The sequence below is a fragment of the Schistocerca piceifrons genome, unplaced genomic scaffold (assembly GCF_021461385.2).
Source record: "Schistocerca piceifrons isolate TAMUIC-IGC-003096 unplaced genomic scaffold, iqSchPice1.1 HiC_scaffold_231, whole genome shotgun sequence".
NCBI classification, from domain to species: domain Eukaryota; kingdom Metazoa; phylum Arthropoda; class Insecta; order Orthoptera; family Acrididae; genus Schistocerca; species Schistocerca piceifrons.
In genome coordinates, this window is record NW_025728240.1 from 16,104 (window position 1) to 28,119 (window position 12,016).

The 12,016-nt window shown below is 43.4% G+C and overlaps 32 non-coding genes across 32 annotated transcripts; 16 read left to right on the top strand and 16 right to left on the bottom strand.

The window, feature by feature from the left end:
• Window positions 1-52: 52 nt before the first annotated feature.
• Window positions 53-141, bottom strand: Trnay-gua. Its single transcript is given in 2 exon segments — window positions 53-88; window positions 105-141. It is a non-coding gene; the product is annotated as a tRNA-Tyr (tRNA).
• A 248-nt stretch (window positions 142-389) lies between these two features.
• Trnaq-cug lies at window positions 390-461 on the top strand. Its single transcript has one exon. It is a non-coding gene; the product is annotated as a tRNA-Gln (tRNA).
• A 358-nt stretch (window positions 462-819) lies between these two features.
• On the bottom strand, window positions 820-908 carry Trnay-gua. Its single transcript is given in 2 exon segments — window positions 820-855; window positions 872-908. It is a non-coding gene; the product is annotated as a tRNA-Tyr (tRNA).
• Window positions 909-1,156: 248 nt separating this feature from the next.
• On the top strand, window positions 1,157-1,228 carry Trnaq-cug. The gene has a single exon. It is a non-coding gene; the product is annotated as a tRNA-Gln (tRNA).
• Window positions 1,229-1,586: 358 nt separating this feature from the next.
• Window positions 1,587-1,675, bottom strand: Trnay-gua. The gene is given in 2 exon segments: window positions 1,587-1,622; window positions 1,639-1,675. It is a non-coding gene; the product is annotated as a tRNA-Tyr (tRNA).
• Window positions 1,676-1,923: 248 nt separating this feature from the next.
• Trnaq-cug lies at window positions 1,924-1,995 on the top strand. The gene has a single exon. It is a non-coding gene; the product is annotated as a tRNA-Gln (tRNA).
• Window positions 1,996-2,353: 358 nt separating this feature from the next.
• Window positions 2,354-2,442, bottom strand: Trnay-gua. The gene is given in 2 exon segments: window positions 2,354-2,389; window positions 2,406-2,442. It is a non-coding gene; the product is annotated as a tRNA-Tyr (tRNA).
• Window positions 2,443-2,690: 248 nt separating this feature from the next.
• On the top strand, window positions 2,691-2,762 carry Trnaq-cug. The gene has a single exon. It is a non-coding gene; the product is annotated as a tRNA-Gln (tRNA).
• A 358-nt stretch (window positions 2,763-3,120) lies between these two features.
• On the bottom strand, window positions 3,121-3,209 carry Trnay-gua. The gene is given in 2 exon segments: window positions 3,121-3,156; window positions 3,173-3,209. It is a non-coding gene; the product is annotated as a tRNA-Tyr (tRNA).
• A 248-nt stretch (window positions 3,210-3,457) lies between these two features.
• Trnaq-cug lies at window positions 3,458-3,529 on the top strand. Its single transcript has one exon. It is a non-coding gene; the product is annotated as a tRNA-Gln (tRNA).
• A 358-nt stretch (window positions 3,530-3,887) lies between these two features.
• Window positions 3,888-3,976, bottom strand: Trnay-gua. The gene is given in 2 exon segments: window positions 3,888-3,923; window positions 3,940-3,976. It is a non-coding gene; the product is annotated as a tRNA-Tyr (tRNA).
• A 248-nt stretch (window positions 3,977-4,224) lies between these two features.
• On the top strand, window positions 4,225-4,296 carry Trnaq-cug. The gene has a single exon. It is a non-coding gene; the product is annotated as a tRNA-Gln (tRNA).
• A 358-nt stretch (window positions 4,297-4,654) lies between these two features.
• On the bottom strand, window positions 4,655-4,743 carry Trnay-gua. The gene is given in 2 exon segments: window positions 4,655-4,690; window positions 4,707-4,743. It is a non-coding gene; the product is annotated as a tRNA-Tyr (tRNA).
• A 248-nt stretch (window positions 4,744-4,991) lies between these two features.
• Window positions 4,992-5,063, top strand: Trnaq-cug. The gene has a single exon. It is a non-coding gene; the product is annotated as a tRNA-Gln (tRNA).
• Window positions 5,064-5,421: 358 nt separating this feature from the next.
• On the bottom strand, window positions 5,422-5,510 carry Trnay-gua. Its single transcript is given in 2 exon segments — window positions 5,422-5,457; window positions 5,474-5,510. It is a non-coding gene; the product is annotated as a tRNA-Tyr (tRNA).
• Window positions 5,511-5,758: 248 nt separating this feature from the next.
• Trnaq-cug lies at window positions 5,759-5,830 on the top strand. Its single transcript has one exon. It is a non-coding gene; the product is annotated as a tRNA-Gln (tRNA).
• A 358-nt stretch (window positions 5,831-6,188) lies between these two features.
• On the bottom strand, window positions 6,189-6,277 carry Trnay-gua. Its single transcript is given in 2 exon segments — window positions 6,189-6,224; window positions 6,241-6,277. It is a non-coding gene; the product is annotated as a tRNA-Tyr (tRNA).
• Window positions 6,278-6,525: 248 nt separating this feature from the next.
• Trnaq-cug lies at window positions 6,526-6,597 on the top strand. Its single transcript has one exon. It is a non-coding gene; the product is annotated as a tRNA-Gln (tRNA).
• A 358-nt stretch (window positions 6,598-6,955) lies between these two features.
• Window positions 6,956-7,044, bottom strand: Trnay-gua. The gene is given in 2 exon segments: window positions 6,956-6,991; window positions 7,008-7,044. It is a non-coding gene; the product is annotated as a tRNA-Tyr (tRNA).
• Window positions 7,045-7,292: 248 nt separating this feature from the next.
• Trnaq-cug lies at window positions 7,293-7,364 on the top strand. The gene has a single exon. It is a non-coding gene; the product is annotated as a tRNA-Gln (tRNA).
• A 358-nt stretch (window positions 7,365-7,722) lies between these two features.
• Window positions 7,723-7,811, bottom strand: Trnay-gua. The gene is given in 2 exon segments: window positions 7,723-7,758; window positions 7,775-7,811. It is a non-coding gene; the product is annotated as a tRNA-Tyr (tRNA).
• A 248-nt stretch (window positions 7,812-8,059) lies between these two features.
• Trnaq-cug lies at window positions 8,060-8,131 on the top strand. Its single transcript has one exon. It is a non-coding gene; the product is annotated as a tRNA-Gln (tRNA).
• Window positions 8,132-8,489: 358 nt separating this feature from the next.
• Trnay-gua lies at window positions 8,490-8,578 on the bottom strand. The gene is given in 2 exon segments: window positions 8,490-8,525; window positions 8,542-8,578. It is a non-coding gene; the product is annotated as a tRNA-Tyr (tRNA).
• A 248-nt stretch (window positions 8,579-8,826) lies between these two features.
• Trnaq-cug lies at window positions 8,827-8,898 on the top strand. The gene has a single exon. It is a non-coding gene; the product is annotated as a tRNA-Gln (tRNA).
• Window positions 8,899-9,256: 358 nt separating this feature from the next.
• Window positions 9,257-9,345, bottom strand: Trnay-gua. Its single transcript is given in 2 exon segments — window positions 9,257-9,292; window positions 9,309-9,345. It is a non-coding gene; the product is annotated as a tRNA-Tyr (tRNA).
• A 248-nt stretch (window positions 9,346-9,593) lies between these two features.
• Window positions 9,594-9,665, top strand: Trnaq-cug. Its single transcript has one exon. It is a non-coding gene; the product is annotated as a tRNA-Gln (tRNA).
• A 358-nt stretch (window positions 9,666-10,023) lies between these two features.
• Trnay-gua lies at window positions 10,024-10,112 on the bottom strand. Its single transcript is given in 2 exon segments — window positions 10,024-10,059; window positions 10,076-10,112. It is a non-coding gene; the product is annotated as a tRNA-Tyr (tRNA).
• A 248-nt stretch (window positions 10,113-10,360) lies between these two features.
• Window positions 10,361-10,432, top strand: Trnaq-cug. The gene has a single exon. It is a non-coding gene; the product is annotated as a tRNA-Gln (tRNA).
• A 357-nt stretch (window positions 10,433-10,789) lies between these two features.
• On the bottom strand, window positions 10,790-10,878 carry Trnay-gua. The gene is given in 2 exon segments: window positions 10,790-10,825; window positions 10,842-10,878. It is a non-coding gene; the product is annotated as a tRNA-Tyr (tRNA).
• Window positions 10,879-11,128: 250 nt separating this feature from the next.
• On the top strand, window positions 11,129-11,200 carry Trnaq-cug. Its single transcript has one exon. It is a non-coding gene; the product is annotated as a tRNA-Gln (tRNA).
• Window positions 11,201-11,558: 358 nt separating this feature from the next.
• Window positions 11,559-11,647, bottom strand: Trnay-gua. Its single transcript is given in 2 exon segments — window positions 11,559-11,594; window positions 11,611-11,647. It is a non-coding gene; the product is annotated as a tRNA-Tyr (tRNA).
• A 248-nt stretch (window positions 11,648-11,895) lies between these two features.
• Window positions 11,896-11,967, top strand: Trnaq-cug. The gene has a single exon. It is a non-coding gene; the product is annotated as a tRNA-Gln (tRNA).
• Window positions 11,968-12,016: the final 49 nt, after the last annotated feature.

The window sequence follows — 12,016 nt, forward strand, 5'->3', positions numbered from 1 at the left end:
GACCGAGTGGGCATGCTCTGGAGCCTCTTTGCTCCTGAGATTAGAAAAACAGTCCTCTGGGCCGGATTTGAACCAGCGACCTATGGATAACTGTGAATCTTCCACTACAGTCCACCGCTCTACCAACTGAGCTACCAGAGGCCCTGCATACTTTCTTATTCGTACTGATTGCTTTACGTCCGTCCCTGTCTTTCGTTTCCACACACTGCTACTCAGCGCTGCCATATAGACGCACAGGAAATGCAGTCATCGGCTGCAAGTGCAAACATTGCCCAGATTAAGTTTTATAATGCTCGATCGTGTCAATTATGTTAAAAAATGCAAGTAGGAAGTGTCTGAAGTACGTCAGAACACTGCTAAGTGTATTTACGAGTCCCATTCTCCTGTCTGGTTCCATGGTGTAACGGTTAGCACTCTGGACTCTGAATCCAGCGATCCGAGTTCGAATCTCGGTGGAACCTTCGTTTAGTCTAAATTTTCTGTAATAAGCGTTTCTCGCCGAGGAAGTAACAGCGATAGGCTCAGGGGTGTAGTTTCTACGTTTGTATTAAAAACGAGATGTCTATGAAACGGCTGAATATTGGTGCGACTATGTGACCTATATAGCACATTAAACGAGTAATGCCTGTAAGAGCAAGCAATTTTACTATAATTCGAAGAAATATCATTATCCTACGAAGGCTAAGAATCCCATGATTATCAACTAGCTACTAGAAGCTGAGCAAATGAATTTCCTTTAAAATAGGTTTAAAACATAGGGAGGTTCTGACCGAGTGGGCATGCTCTGGAGCCTCTTTGCTCCTGAGATTAGAAAAACAGTCCTCTGGGCCGGATTTGAACCAGCGACCTATGGATAACTGTGAATCTTCCACTACAGTCCACCGCTCTACCAACTGAGCTACCAGAGGCCCTGCATACTTTCTTATTCGTACTGATTGCTTTACGTCCGTCCCTGTCTTTCGTTTCCACACACTGCTACTCAGCGCTGCCATATAGACGCACAGGAAATGCAGTCATCGGCTGCAAGTGCAAACATTGCCCAGATTAAGTTTTATAATGCTCGATCGTGTCAATTATGTTAAAAAATGCAAGTAGGAAGTGTCTGAAGTACGTCAGAACACTGCTAAGTGTATTTACGAGTCCCATTCTCCTGTCTGGTTCCATGGTGTAACGGTTAGCACTCTGGACTCTGAATCCAGCGATCCGAGTTCGAATCTCGGTGGAACCTTCGTTTAGTCTAAATTTTCTGTAATAAGCGTTTCTCGCCGAGGAAGTAACAGCGATAGGCTCAGGGGTGTAGTTTCTACGTTTGTATTAAAAACGAGATGTCTATGAAACGGCTGAATATTGGTGCGACTATGTGACCTATATAGCACATTAAACGAGTAATGCCTGTAAGAGCAAGCAATTTTACTATAATTCGAAGAAATATCATTATCCTACGAAGGCTAAGAATCCCATGATTATCAACTAGCTACTAGAAGCTGAGCAAATGAATTTCCTTTAAAATAGGTTTAAAACATAGGGAGGTTCTGACCGAGTGGGCATGCTCTGGAGCCTCTTTGCTCCTGAGATTAGAAAAACAGTCCTCTGGGCCGGATTTGAACCAGCGACCTATGGATAACTGTGAATCTTCCACTACAGTCCACCGCTCTACCAACTGAGCTACCAGAGGCCCTGCATACTTTCTTATTCGTACTGATTGCTTTACGTCCGTCCCTGTCTTTCGTTTCCACACACTGCTACTCAGCGCTGCCATATAGACGCACAGGAAATGCAGTCATCGGCTGCAAGTGCAAACATTGCCCAGATTAAGTTTTATAATGCTCGATCGTGTCAATTATGTTAAAAAATGCAAGTAGGAAGTGTCTGAAGTACGTCAGAACACTGCTAAGTGTATTTACGAGTCCCATTCTCCTGTCTGGTTCCATGGTGTAACGGTTAGCACTCTGGACTCTGAATCCAGCGATCCGAGTTCGAATCTCGGTGGAACCTTCGTTTAGTCTAAATTTTCTGTAATAAGCGTTTCTCGCCGAGGAAGTAACAGCGATAGGCTCAGGGGTGTAGTTTCTACGTTTGTATTAAAAACGAGATGTCTATGAAACGGCTGAATATTGGTGCGACTATGTGACCTATATAGCACATTAAACGAGTAATGCCTGTAAGAGCAAGCAATTTTACTATAATTCGAAGAAATATCATTATCCTACGAAGGCTAAGAATCCCATGATTATCAACTAGCTACTAGAAGCTGAGCAAATGAATTTCCTTTAAAATAGGTTTAAAACATAGGGAGGTTCTGACCGAGTGGGCATGCTCTGGAGCCTCTTTGCTCCTGAGATTAGAAAAACAGTCCTCTGGGCCGGATTTGAACCAGCGACCTATGGATAACTGTGAATCTTCCACTACAGTCCACCGCTCTACCAACTGAGCTACCAGAGGCCCTGCATACTTTCTTATTCGTACTGATTGCTTTACGTCCGTCCCTGTCTTTCGTTTCCACACACTGCTACTCAGCGCTGCCATATAGACGCACAGGAAATGCAGTCATCGGCTGCAAGTGCAAACATTGCCCAGATTAAGTTTTATAATGCTCGATCGTGTCAATTATGTTAAAAAATGCAAGTAGGAAGTGTCTGAAGTACGTCAGAACACTGCTAAGTGTATTTACGAGTCCCATTCTCCTGTCTGGTTCCATGGTGTAACGGTTAGCACTCTGGACTCTGAATCCAGCGATCCGAGTTCGAATCTCGGTGGAACCTTCGTTTAGTCTAAATTTTCTGTAATAAGCGTTTCTCGCCGAGGAAGTAACAGCGATAGGCTCAGGGGTGTAGTTTCTACGTTTGTATTAAAAACGAGATGTCTATGAAACGGCTGAATATTGGTGCGACTATGTGACCTATATAGCACATTAAACGAGTAATGCCTGTAAGAGCAAGCAATTTTACTATAATTCGAAGAAATATCATTATCCTACGAAGGCTAAGAATCCCATGATTATCAACTAGCTACTAGAAGCTGAGCAAATGAATTTCCTTTAAAATAGGTTTAAAACATAGGGAGGTTCTGACCGAGTGGGCATGCTCTGGAGCCTCTTTGCTCCTGAGATTAGAAAAACAGTCCTCTGGGCCGGATTTGAACCAGCGACCTATGGATAACTGTGAATCTTCCACTACAGTCCACCGCTCTACCAACTGAGCTACCAGAGGCCCTGCATACTTTCTTATTCGTACTGATTGCTTTACGTCCGTCCCTGTCTTTCGTTTCCACACACTGCTACTCAGCGCTGCCATATAGACGCACAGGAAATGCAGTCATCGGCTGCAAGTGCAAACATTGCCCAGATTAAGTTTTATAATGCTCGATCGTGTCAATTATGTTAAAAAATGCAAGTAGGAAGTGTCTGAAGTACGTCAGAACACTGCTAAGTGTATTTACGAGTCCCATTCTCCTGTCTGGTTCCATGGTGTAACGGTTAGCACTCTGGACTCTGAATCCAGCGATCCGAGTTCGAATCTCGGTGGAACCTTCGTTTAGTCTAAATTTTCTGTAATAAGCGTTTCTCGCCGAGGAAGTAACAGCGATAGGCTCAGGGGTGTAGTTTCTACGTTTGTATTAAAAACGAGATGTCTATGAAACGGCTGAATATTGGTGCGACTATGTGACCTATATAGCACATTAAACGAGTAATGCCTGTAAGAGCAAGCAATTTTACTATAATTCGAAGAAATATCATTATCCTACGAAGGCTAAGAATCCCATGATTATCAACTAGCTACTAGAAGCTGAGCAAATGAATTTCCTTTAAAATAGGTTTAAAACATAGGGAGGTTCTGACCGAGTGGGCATGCTCTGGAGCCTCTTTGCTCCTGAGATTAGAAAAACAGTCCTCTGGGCCGGATTTGAACCAGCGACCTATGGATAACTGTGAATCTTCCACTACAGTCCACCGCTCTACCAACTGAGCTACCAGAGGCCCTGCATACTTTCTTATTCGTACTGATTGCTTTACGTCCGTCCCTGTCTTTCGTTTCCACACACTGCTACTCAGCGCTGCCATATAGACGCACAGGAAATGCAGTCATCGGCTGCAAGTGCAAACATTGCCCAGATTAAGTTTTATAATGCTCGATCGTGTCAATTATGTTAAAAAATGCAAGTAGGAAGTGTCTGAAGTACGTCAGAACACTGCTAAGTGTATTTACGAGTCCCATTCTCCTGTCTGGTTCCATGGTGTAACGGTTAGCACTCTGGACTCTGAATCCAGCGATCCGAGTTCGAATCTCGGTGGAACCTTCGTTTAGTCTAAATTTTCTGTAATAAGCGTTTCTCGCCGAGGAAGTAACAGCGATAGGCTCAGGGGTGTAGTTTCTACGTTTGTATTAAAAACGAGATGTCTATGAAACGGCTGAATATTGGTGCGACTATGTGACCTATATAGCACATTAAACGAGTAATGCCTGTAAGAGCAAGCAATTTTACTATAATTCGAAGAAATATCATTATCCTACGAAGGCTAAGAATCCCATGATTATCAACTAGCTACTAGAAGCTGAGCAAATGAATTTCCTTTAAAATAGGTTTAAAACATAGGGAGGTTCTGACCGAGTGGGCATGCTCTGGAGCCTCTTTGCTCCTGAGATTAGAAAAACAGTCCTCTGGGCCGGATTTGAACCAGCGACCTATGGATAACTGTGAATCTTCCACTACAGTCCACCGCTCTACCAACTGAGCTACCAGAGGCCCTGCATACTTTCTTATTCGTACTGATTGCTTTACGTCCGTCCCTGTCTTTCGTTTCCACACACTGCTACTCAGCGCTGCCATATAGACGCACAGGAAATGCAGTCATCGGCTGCAAGTGCAAACATTGCCCAGATTAAGTTTTATAATGCTCGATCGTGTCAATTATGTTAAAAAATGCAAGTAGGAAGTGTCTGAAGTACGTCAGAACACTGCTAAGTGTATTTACGAGTCCCATTCTCCTGTCTGGTTCCATGGTGTAACGGTTAGCACTCTGGACTCTGAATCCAGCGATCCGAGTTCGAATCTCGGTGGAACCTTCGTTTAGTCTAAATTTTCTGTAATAAGCGTTTCTCGCCGAGGAAGTAACAGCGATAGGCTCAGGGGTGTAGTTTCTACGTTTGTATTAAAAACGAGATGTCTATGAAACGGCTGAATATTGGTGCGACTATGTGACCTATATAGCACATTAAACGAGTAATGCCTGTAAGAGCAAGCAATTTTACTATAATTCGAAGAAATATCATTATCCTACGAAGGCTAAGAATCCCATGATTATCAACTAGCTACTAGAAGCTGAGCAAATGAATTTCCTTTAAAATAGGTTTAAAACATAGGGAGGTTCTGACCGAGTGGGCATGCTCTGGAGCCTCTTTGCTCCTGAGATTAGAAAAACAGTCCTCTGGGCCGGATTTGAACCAGCGACCTATGGATAACTGTGAATCTTCCACTACAGTCCACCGCTCTACCAACTGAGCTACCAGAGGCCCTGCATACTTTCTTATTCGTACTGATTGCTTTACGTCCGTCCCTGTCTTTCGTTTCCACACACTGCTACTCAGCGCTGCCATATAGACGCACAGGAAATGCAGTCATCGGCTGCAAGTGCAAACATTGCCCAGATTAAGTTTTATAATGCTCGATCGTGTCAATTATGTTAAAAAATGCAAGTAGGAAGTGTCTGAAGTACGTCAGAACACTGCTAAGTGTATTTACGAGTCCCATTCTCCTGTCTGGTTCCATGGTGTAACGGTTAGCACTCTGGACTCTGAATCCAGCGATCCGAGTTCGAATCTCGGTGGAACCTTCGTTTAGTCTAAATTTTCTGTAATAAGCGTTTCTCGCCGAGGAAGTAACAGCGATAGGCTCAGGGGTGTAGTTTCTACGTTTGTATTAAAAACGAGATGTCTATGAAACGGCTGAATATTGGTGCGACTATGTGACCTATATAGCACATTAAACGAGTAATGCCTGTAAGAGCAAGCAATTTTACTATAATTCGAAGAAATATCATTATCCTACGAAGGCTAAGAATCCCATGATTATCAACTAGCTACTAGAAGCTGAGCAAATGAATTTCCTTTAAAATAGGTTTAAAACATAGGGAGGTTCTGACCGAGTGGGCATGCTCTGGAGCCTCTTTGCTCCTGAGATTAGAAAAACAGTCCTCTGGGCCGGATTTGAACCAGCGACCTATGGATAACTGTGAATCTTCCACTACAGTCCACCGCTCTACCAACTGAGCTACCAGAGGCCCTGCATACTTTCTTATTCGTACTGATTGCTTTACGTCCGTCCCTGTCTTTCGTTTCCACACACTGCTACTCAGCGCTGCCATATAGACGCACAGGAAATGCAGTCATCGGCTGCAAGTGCAAACATTGCCCAGATTAAGTTTTATAATGCTCGATCGTGTCAATTATGTTAAAAAATGCAAGTAGGAAGTGTCTGAAGTACGTCAGAACACTGCTAAGTGTATTTACGAGTCCCATTCTCCTGTCTGGTTCCATGGTGTAACGGTTAGCACTCTGGACTCTGAATCCAGCGATCCGAGTTCGAATCTCGGTGGAACCTTCGTTTAGTCTAAATTTTCTGTAATAAGCGTTTCTCGCCGAGGAAGTAACAGCGATAGGCTCAGGGGTGTAGTTTCTACGTTTGTATTAAAAACGAGATGTCTATGAAACGGCTGAATATTGGTGCGACTATGTGACCTATATAGCACATTAAACGAGTAATGCCTGTAAGAGCAAGCAATTTTACTATAATTCGAAGAAATATCATTATCCTACGAAGGCTAAGAATCCCATGATTATCAACTAGCTACTAGAAGCTGAGCAAATGAATTTCCTTTAAAATAGGTTTAAAACATAGGGAGGTTCTGACCGAGTGGGCATGCTCTGGAGCCTCTTTGCTCCTGAGATTAGAAAAACAGTCCTCTGGGCCGGATTTGAACCAGCGACCTATGGATAACTGTGAATCTTCCACTACAGTCCACCGCTCTACCAACTGAGCTACCAGAGGCCCTGCATACTTTCTTATTCGTACTGATTGCTTTACGTCCGTCCCTGTCTTTCGTTTCCACACACTGCTACTCAGCGCTGCCATATAGACGCACAGGAAATGCAGTCATCGGCTGCAAGTGCAAACATTGCCCAGATTAAGTTTTATAATGCTCGATCGTGTCAATTATGTTAAAAAATGCAAGTAGGAAGTGTCTGAAGTACGTCAGAACACTGCTAAGTGTATTTACGAGTCCCATTCTCCTGTCTGGTTCCATGGTGTAACGGTTAGCACTCTGGACTCTGAATCCAGCGATCCGAGTTCGAATCTCGGTGGAACCTTCGTTTAGTCTAAATTTTCTGTAATAAGCGTTTCTCGCCGAGGAAGTAACAGCGATAGGCTCAGGGGTGTAGTTTCTACGTTTGTATTAAAAACGAGATGTCTATGAAACGGCTGAATATTGGTGCGACTATGTGACCTATATAGCACATTAAACGAGTAATGCCTGTAAGAGCAAGCAATTTTACTATAATTCGAAGAAATATCATTATCCTACGAAGGCTAAGAATCCCATGATTATCAACTAGCTACTAGAAGCTGAGCAAATGAATTTCCTTTAAAATAGGTTTAAAACATAGGGAGGTTCTGACCGAGTGGGCATGCTCTGGAGCCTCTTTGCTCCTGAGATTAGAAAAACAGTCCTCTGGGCCGGATTTGAACCAGCGACCTATGGATAACTGTGAATCTTCCACTACAGTCCACCGCTCTACCAACTGAGCTACCAGAGGCCCTGCATACTTTCTTATTCGTACTGATTGCTTTACGTCCGTCCCTGTCTTTCGTTTCCACACACTGCTACTCAGCGCTGCCATATAGACGCACAGGAAATGCAGTCATCGGCTGCAAGTGCAAACATTGCCCAGATTAAGTTTTATAATGCTCGATCGTGTCAATTATGTTAAAAAATGCAAGTAGGAAGTGTCTGAAGTACGTCAGAACACTGCTAAGTGTATTTACGAGTCCCATTCTCCTGTCTGGTTCCATGGTGTAACGGTTAGCACTCTGGACTCTGAATCCAGCGATCCGAGTTCGAATCTCGGTGGAACCTTCGTTTAGTCTAAATTTTCTGTAATAAGCGTTTCTCGCCGAGGAAGTAACAGCGATAGGCTCAGGGGTGTAGTTTCTACGTTTGTATTAAAAACGAGATGTCTATGAAACGGCTGAATATTGGTGCGACTATGTGACCTATATAGCACATTAAACGAGTAATGCCTGTAAGAGCAAGCAATTTTACTATAATTCGAAGAAATATCATTATCCTACGAAGGCTAAGAATCCCATGATTATCAACTAGCTACTAGAAGCTGAGCAAATGAATTTCCTTTAAAATAGGTTTAAAACATAGGGAGGTTCTGACCGAGTGGGCATGCTCTGGAGCCTCTTTGCTCCTGAGATTAGAAAAACAGTCCTCTGGGCCGGATTTGAACCAGCGACCTATGGATAACTGTGAATCTTCCACTACAGTCCACCGCTCTACCAACTGAGCTACCAGAGGCCCTGCATACTTTCTTATTCGTACTGATTGCTTTACGTCCGTCCCTGTCTTTCGTTTCCACACACTGCTACTCAGCGCTGCCATATAGACGCACAGGAAATGCAGTCATCGGCTGCAAGTGCAAACATTGCCCAGATTAAGTTTTATAATGCTCGATCGTGTCAATTATGTTAAAAAATGCAAGTAGGAAGTGTCTGAAGTACGTCAGAACACTGCTAAGTGTATTTACGAGTCCCATTCTCCTGTCTGGTTCCATGGTGTAACGGTTAGCACTCTGGACTCTGAATCCAGCGATCCGAGTTCGAATCTCGGTGGAACCTTCGTTTAGTCTAAATTTTCTGTAATAAGCGTTTCTCGCCGAGGAAGTAACAGCGATAGGCTCAGGGGTGTAGTTTCTACGTTTGTATTAAAAACGAGATGTCTATGAAACGGCTGAATATTGGTGCGACTATGTGACCTATATAGCACATTAAACGAGTAATGCCTGTAAGAGCAAGCAATTTTACTATAATTCGAAGAAATATCATTATCCTACGAAGGCTAAGAATCCCATGATTATCAACTAGCTACTAGAAGCTGAGCAAATGAATTTCCTTTAAAATAGGTTTAAAACATAGGGAGGTTCTGACCGAGTGGGCATGCTCTGGAGCCTCTTTGCTCCTGAGATTAGAAAAACAGTCCTCTGGGCCGGATTTGAACCAGCGACCTATGGATAACTGTGAATCTTCCACTACAGTCCACCGCTCTACCAACTGAGCTACCAGAGGCCCTGCATACTTTCTTATTCGTACTGATTGCTTTACGTCCGTCCCTGTCTTTCGTTTCCACACACTGCTACTCAGCGCTGCCATATAGACGCACAGGAAATGCAGTCATCGGCTGCAAGTGCAAACATTGCCCAGATTAAGTTTTATAATGCTCGATCGTGTCAATTATGTTAAAAAATGCAAGTAGGAAGTGTCTGAAGTACGTCAGAACACTGCTAAGTGTATTTACGAGTCCCATTCTCCTGTCTGGTTCCATGGTGTAACGGTTAGCACTCTGGACTCTGAATCCAGCGATCCGAGTTCGAATCTCGGTGGAACCTTCGTTTAGTCTAAATTTTCTGTAATAAGCGTTTCTCGCCGAGGAAGTAACAGCGATAGGCTCAGGGGTGTAGTTTCTACGTTTGTATTAAAAACGAGATGTCTATGAAACGGCTGAATATTGGTGCGACTATGTGACCTATATAGCACATTAAACGAGTAATGCCTGTAAGAGCAAGCAATTTTACTATAATTCGAAGAAATATCATTATCCTACGAAGGCTAAGAATCCCATGATTATCAACTAGCTACTAGAAGCTGAGCAAATGAATTTCCTTTAAAATAGGTTTAAAACATAGGGAGGTTCTGACCGAGTGGGCATGCTCTGGAGCCTCTTTGCTCCTGAGATTAGAAAAACAGTCCTCTGGGCCGGATTTGAACCAGCGACCTATGGATAACTGTGAATCTTCCACTACAGTCCACCGCTCTACCAACTGAGCTACCAGAGGCCCTGCATACTTTCTTATTCGTACTGATTGCTTTACGTCCGTCCCTGTCTTTCGTTTCCACACACTGCTACTCAGCGCTGCCATATAGACGCACAGGAAATGCAGTCATCGGCTGCAAGTGCAAACATTGCCCAGATTAAGTTTTATAATGCTCGATCGTGTCAATTATGTTAAAAAATGCAAGTAGGAAGTGTCTGAAGTACGTCAGAACACTGCTAAGTGTATTTACGAGTCCCATTCTCCTGTCTGGTTCCATGGTGTAACGGTTAGCACTCTGGACTCTGAATCCAGCGATCCGAGTTCGAATCTCGGTGGAACCTTCGTTTAGTCTAAATTTTCTGTAATAAGCGTTTCTCGCCGAGGAAGTAACAGCGATAGGCTCAGGGGTGTAGTTTCTACGTTTGTATTAAAAACGAGATGTCTATGAAACGGCTGAATATTGGTGCGACTATGTGACCTATATAGCACATTAAACGAGTAATGCCTGTAAGAGCAAGCAATTTTACTATAATTCGAAGAAATATCATTATCCTACGAAGGCTAAGAATCCATGATTATCAACTAGCTACTAGAAGCTGAGCAAATGAATTTCCTTTAAAATAGGTTTAAAACATAGGGAGGTTCTGACCGAGTGGGCATGCTCTGGAGCCTCTTTGCTCCTGAGATTAGAAAAACAGTCCTCTGGGCCGGATTTGAACCAGCGACCTATGGATAACTGTGAATCTTCCACTACAGTCCACCGCTCTACCAACTGAGCTACCAGAGGCCCTGCATACTTTCTTATTCGTACTGATTGCTTTACGTCCGTCCCTGTCTTTCGTTTCCACACACTGCTACTCAAGCGCTGCCATATAGACGCACAGGAAATGCAGTCATCGGCTGCAAGTGCAAACATTGCCCAGATTAAGTTTTATAATGCTCGATCGTGTCAATTATGTTAAAAAATGCAAGTAGGAAGTGTCTGAAGTACGTCAGAACACTGCTAAGTGTATTTACGAGTCCCCATTCTCCTGTCTGGTTCCATGGTGTAACGGTTAGCACTCTGGACTCTGAATCCAGCGATCCGAGTTCGAATCTCGGTGGAACCTTCGTTTAGTCTAAATTTTCTGTAATAAGCGTTTCTCGCCGAGGAAGTAACAGCGATAGGCTCAGGGGTGTAGTTTCTACGTTTGTATTAAAAACGAGATGTCTATGAAACGGCTGAATATTGGTGCGACTATGTGACCTATATAGCACATTAAACGAGTAATGCCTGTAAGAGCAAGCAATTTTACTATAATTCGAAGAAATATCATTATCCTACGAAGGCTAAGAATCCCATGATTATCAACTAGCTACTAGAAGCTGAGCAAATGAATTTCCTTTAAAATAGGTTTAAAACATAGGGAGGTTCTGACCGAGTGGGCATGCTCTGGAGCCTCTTTGCTCCTGAGATTAGAAAAACAGTCCTCTGGGCCGGATTTGAACCAGCGACCTATGGATAACTGTGAATCTTCCACTACAGTCCACCGCTCTACCAACTGAGCTACCAGAGGCCCTGCATACTTTCTTATTCGTACTGATTGCTTTACGTCCGTCCCTGTCTTTCGTTTCCACACACTGCTACTCAGCGCTGCCATATAGACGCACAGGAAATGCAGTCATCGGCTGCAAGTGCAAACATTGCCCAGATTAAGTTTTATAATGCTCGATCGTGTCAATTATGTTAAAAAATGCAAGTAGGAAGTGTCTGAAGTACGTCAGAACACTGCTAAGTGTATTTACGAGTCCCATTCTCCTGTCTGGTTCCATGGTGTAACGGTTAGCACTCTGGACTCTGAATCCAGCGATCCGAGTTCGAATCTCGGTGGAACCTTCGTTTAGTCTAAATTTTCTGTAATAAGCGTTTCTCGCCGAGGAAGTAA